At 39.4% G+C, this 5955-nt stretch overlaps 1 pseudogene; it reads right to left on the reverse strand.

The window, feature by feature from the left end:
• Positions 1 to 5513: 5513 nt before the first annotated feature.
• On the reverse strand, positions 5514 to 5632 carry LOC134948470 (5S ribosomal RNA; annotated as a pseudogene).
• Positions 5633 to 5955: the final 323 nt, after the last annotated feature.

The following is a 5955-nucleotide window of genomic DNA, read 5'->3' on the forward strand; positions in this document are numbered from 1 at the left end:
GGGTACTTAAAAAGTCATCACTAACAATTTCCTATCATCTGAATGGGTTTAGAAGCCAAAATGTAATGTCTAAGATCATTCTAAACACTTGGGGATTTGAAGTTCGATTTGGAGTTTAATCTCAAATCGTACTTTAGCAAATTAGTGGATTTCATGTTGGTCTATGGGAAAATATCAATGTGATTTCTTTTGGAATATGAGTTTAATCTACATTTAGAAGAAGATTTGACATTCAATTTGGTCTTTAGTAAATCTGTTCAAACCAAATCAAATGGAAGATGAATTGAAATATAATGCCAAATCATTTGAATCACCAAAATCGAACATTAGTAAATTTTGACACTGGTTTCAATAATATGGGTAAAAAAGACAGAAATTTTTAAAACCAGCACCAGGCTCCACTAGTCCACAGCTGGGGATACATTTATACAGGTCCTTGCGGCTGCAGCATTACCCCCCTAACAACTCAGTCACGGAGGGGTTTCCATGGGGGAGAGGGGATCCCCCAATAAAGGGGCCCCTCTCCAGGCACATAATGGGCCATGGCTGATACCCGAGGCTGACACCAGCAACTATGGTTGGTGGGTGCTGGGCTGAGAGCCATAAAGTGTCAAATTAAGAATAAATATTGCCTTTTGCTGTGGAACTATTGGTCCCAGCAAGCCTCACACATGCTGGTACTTGAAGAACTACAAAAACCAGCAAGCGGGGAATGTTTTATAAAATTTGTACTATCATGGTATCCATGTCCAGTGTTCATTGTAAAACATCTATTGCTGTGGAAATACAGGTACCATTGGGCCCTTTAATGACCCACATTCTGGTACTTTTTGTTCAGGGATGCTTTATGGGTCCTGTAGTTACAAAGCAAAAGACAATGTTAATTCTGAATTTTACATTTAATGGCTATCCGCCCGGTACCCACTTCCCACAGGTGCTGGGGACAGCCTTGGCCTTCAGCTGTGACCCTTGGATGCCTGGAGGTTTGGGGACCCCTTTTTGAGGGGTCTCCTCTCCCCCAGGGAACCCTGGCCAGGACTGACTAGTTGGAGGTGGTAATGCCATGGCCACAGGGACCTATATAGGTGTGTTACCTGGCTGTGGCATTATTTTCTTGACTAGTAGAGCCCAGTGCTGGTTTCTAAGGTTCCGGGAAACCCAACATTTTTTCCCCCTCATATTTTTGAAACAGGATTGGTTCAGAGCGCAGTGTTGGGTCTTAAATACTGGGGACAACTACACAATTTTTCCCCAGTATTTTAACAACCAGGACCGACTCAAAGACTCCGGGGCTGGTTTTATTCAAAGGTGTTTTTTTATATTTTAACTATTTAACAATTTTTTACACAGAGAAGCATACATGGATCACAGTGATCCATACATGATTCTCCAAACACACAGCCAAAAACAGTTCTATTTGAAAGTTCTATTTCTATGCAAATTATATAGTTTTGTGTTAGTGTCTGGCTATGAGTATAGAAATCCTTAGTAAATTTCCATGTTGTGTGAGGTGCATGTGAAAATCCAACTGTTTGTGGCCAATGGTCTATTGATTCATATTTTTGCGGACGGCTGTATCTCAATACAAATTGGTAGAAATATGCCGTGAATGGTATTTTATAAATTAAAGAGTTGCATTTTGGATGAAAAAGCAATATCGAATGAAATCGGGAATTAGTAAATTTACTCCATTGTGATTTACCGGATAATTGCCTACAGAGTCCTAATTTCCAATAACCATTTTACAGTATATATGATACAAGTGTTGCTAGAATACATCAGACCTACTCTACAGCTATACTTTGATTTTATTTGTAGTCTCACTAACCCTCAGTGACTCCTCTCTTGAGAAAAACTGGAGTTAATAACTATGACCAAAGGAAGTGTTTAATTCCGCACAAGGGTTATATTGTCGACAAGGCTCCTCTCTGAGAGTGTGTCTGGTACCGACAAATGGTGAAGTGATTTGTGATATACAGCATATTTCTTGGTCAGTGGTGCTCCGAGTCAGTAAGTCATGGATTACATACACAGAAGGGGAAAAAATACTTTTTGATAGGGCATTCTTATGAAAAGAAATAAAACGTAACTTTTAATGGTCAATGTAATAAAAATATTTGAGACAAAAAGCTTTTAGGGTTGTTTGAAAACAGTCTATATATCACACATAGGCTGGGATGTAATGGTAGCCAATGATACTGCCTGGAAAAGTATTGCGCCGCATCGGACATTACAAATGTGCCTCTAGTTAGTGGAACTCAAGCAATGTAATGGCGTGCATATTTTTCCCGTCTTCAATGTCTCATATCCGAGGTGTCACAGAATTTAGACTAGAAAAAGTCCAAAATTTACAGACCAACCAAAATGTGTCTTTTACTACAGTAGGACCACAGTGTCAGAGAAAATTACCCAAGTCCCATGATTAAATGAGCACACACCCTAAATAATCCCCAGTTCTCCAGGAAAAAAATGCAGTTTATACTGATTTAAATGGTATGTGGCATGGCTGTATTCAGTGTGTAATTGCAACTGTATCTAATTATGTTACAGTGTATGGCTGGAATATATTGCAGCATAACATTTTTTATGCAAATACAGTTGCTATAACACATAGAATATAGCCATGCCGCATATCATTTATATCACCATAAGCTGCTTGTGTGACTTAGAACATTAATTTGCATCTATGACGCATTTGTGTGTTTTAAAAAAAAACAATTACAGTACGTGGAGTATTTGGAAATTATACACAGAATATAGGCATGTCAAATATCGTTGGATTCAGTTGGAAATGCTTGTGCAATTTACTGTAGTACAGTAAATTTATATGACATTAATACACATTTCCTGGGGGGAAAACAATGTAAAAATGACTTGTACAGCATTTTTACAGATTTAAAGTTGTTTTTTTAAGTGTCCAAATATATTGAAAAGTGTTTATTTATTACAAATGTGCTTGAAAAGTGTATTTTTAACTGATTTCTAACATTTTCATAACAAACGCGGCAAAAAAAAACAACCTCTAAATTCTTTATTAGTTATTGAGCTGTTTTGTGTCTGACTTGCAATATTGGACTTCATTACATCTGCCGAGTTGTATACTTAACACGGGCAAAATATCTGGATATGATTTTTTTTATCAGCCTCTCTACTTTAGAGTCAAAAGCATCTGAAAAAGCTGCTTTGTTGCCGCTATTACATTAGTCAACTTTGCAAAGCCCAATTTTTTTTTAAATTACTTAGATAAACCAAGGTGAAAATATCAAAAGATATCATGAATGGTGTAACCGGTCTTGAATTTTTAATCCAAAATTATGATTTCAGACTGTATAATACTATATGAGTACCTATTGAGGTATGTAATAAGCATACTATAACACAATGGGGGTTATTCAAATTTTTTTAAAGTCAGTTGGGCATGTTTTTTCCTATCTAAAAGACAGGAATAAAACAGACACCCAACCAACTTTTCAAACAAATAAATTCCTCCCAATATGTGATAAGTGTACTATACTACAGTGGAAAAGAGTGGGGTATTCTTGTACATATCCACTAGGAAAGTACCAGGTTTTAGGATCGCTGGTCTAATACCTGAAGCTGATGCTTTGTTGCCTTGATAGTTTTTAGTCACTGTCTGCTCAGGAAGTAACAGAAGTGTCACAATTATGCATTTTATTTAAAAGGGTTCTTATCAGGATACTTTGAGTGTAAAGATTTTTCTGCTATGTACAGATGGGTCCACATTTATCTTGGCCTTTCAATAGGATTTACTGAGAGTGGCCAGTCGAACTTAATCCCCTGCTGTAATGACTTAATCCCCTGCTGTATTGTTCTCTGTATTGTATTGCAACTGAGAACAATAGATGAATGATTTATGCTAATAAATCATGTTGTGGCTAGGCGCAGAAAACTAGTCAAGATAACCGTGGACCCATCTGTACTAGATTTTGGTTCAATACAAATAAAATTCCATACACAAATAGGTATGTCACACAGTAATAGGATTTATATTGCAAATATAGAAAGACAGTGGATGTAGTATAGGTCAGGTTTGTAGTATAACAATGTTGTTCTAAAAATACACAAGAATCTACAGGTATGTGGTCAAAAACATAATAAGTATGATCAGAAATCTGATATAATCACAATAATGTGGTAATTAGAATCATTTGCATACCCAATGGCTAATTCAGACCTGACTGCTGGGCTACTAACTTTGCTGTCCTGCGATCAGATAGTTGTCGCTCAAGGAGGAGTGCAAATTTGTCATAAAAGTGTGCGATCGCATGTGTATGCCGAGCTGCAAAAATCCAGTGTGTGCAATCTTACTCCTACAGTGAATTGAGAACAGGCTGATTGAGGCTGGAGCTGACGTCACACACCCTCCCTGAAAATGCTTGGGACCGCTTTCATTTTTCTGGATACTCCCTGTAAACGGACAGTTACCACCCACAAATGGCCTCTTCCTGTCAATCACCTTGCAAATGCCTGTGCAATCAGAATTTTCACACCATCCTGTCACTGACCGGCGATGCCTTTTGTTGATGGCCAACGTGCATGTGCATTGCATATAATTGATCAAAATTGCAGCGGCATCCAGATCTTGGGGGTTATTCAGGTCACATCGTTTATCAATGAGGCTACAACAAGGAAGGCTGTGGCTGCAATGTGCATGCACAGCCCCATCCTGTGAGCGTGTTAGCAGCCAATGCAATATGATCGCATTGGATGCGAATTCCTCTGCATGATTGACAGATAGAGACATTCATGGGGTGGGTGGGGGGTGGCAACAGAGCATTTTCAGGGTGGCATCAGGGAAATGCCGGCATGTCGGCAGTATTTTCAGGACTGTTGTGTGTCATCACACATGGCTGCTCCAATTTAAAAAATGGCGGATGGACTTCCATGGATGCAGCTCGGCTATGCCGGCAGGAAGCGTCCACATCTTCTGTAACTGCGCTGTAATTGTACCGCGATCCCAATTACAGCGTGATCACAGTGGGCGGGCGGTGGGTTACATACTGGGGGGTCTTGCCTGTGATTGCAAGGATTGCAGGTTATGTTATAAAGCAGAATCTGCAGTCCTTACTGAATAGGGTCCCTTGTTTGAGCAATAAAATAATGCAGAATTGGACTATGACCAATCTGCTTCTTGTGATACAGAAAACACCAAGATTTTCTGATTAAAATGCAGTAATAAAACAGAAGGTGGAAATAAACAATATGTCACAGTATTAGCACAAGGATTTTTTGATCACTGTAATATCTCAGCCTTACTCATATGGCAGAATGAGGCAGAATTTAACATTATCTGTGTATCCTGCCTCCAAAACATATCACAGTGTCTAAGAACATTGTTCAGTTTGAAGAGCAGATCTGTTGTTGTGCAATGTTTTGTGTGAACTGTGTGGTTACTGATATAATTCAGAGAGAATTATATAGAGAATATAAGGAAAATCTGGAAGTCTCTCAAATAAGATGTGGACCTTTTACCTTTGCCTTTCAGCACATTAGCGTTACTGCACCTAGTATTTCCAGGGAGTCTCCCACCCAGGTACTGACCAGGCCTACCACTGATTTTCTTTCAAGATCAGATGAGATTGGGTGTATCCCGTGGAGCATGGCAGTAATGAGAGAGTGCTTATTCCAGTAGATGAGAGACACAGGGGCGTACCTCTGCTTCCCAAATTTAGGACCGTATTCTGTAAGGATTGCAAATTCAGCCTTTTAGCAGAATTTGCAATCCTTTGACTCACATGCTGGGGGCTGCCTGTTGCAGGGCAAGGCCTACCAGCATGCTAACTGCTGCCCCATCTGCAATCACACACTAATTGCAATCGTGCCACAATTATTTGCACAATTGCAGAAAGTAGGGAAGCCTCCTGCTGGCACAGCCTGGCTGCGATGGCAGGAGGGCTGCTACCATCTTTTTTAACAGAGTGGCTGCGTGTGACA

Source organism: Pseudophryne corroboree, chromosome 1, assembly GCF_028390025.1.
Source record: "Pseudophryne corroboree isolate aPseCor3 chromosome 1, aPseCor3.hap2, whole genome shotgun sequence".
Taxonomy (NCBI): domain Eukaryota; kingdom Metazoa; phylum Chordata; class Amphibia; order Anura; family Myobatrachidae; genus Pseudophryne; species Pseudophryne corroboree.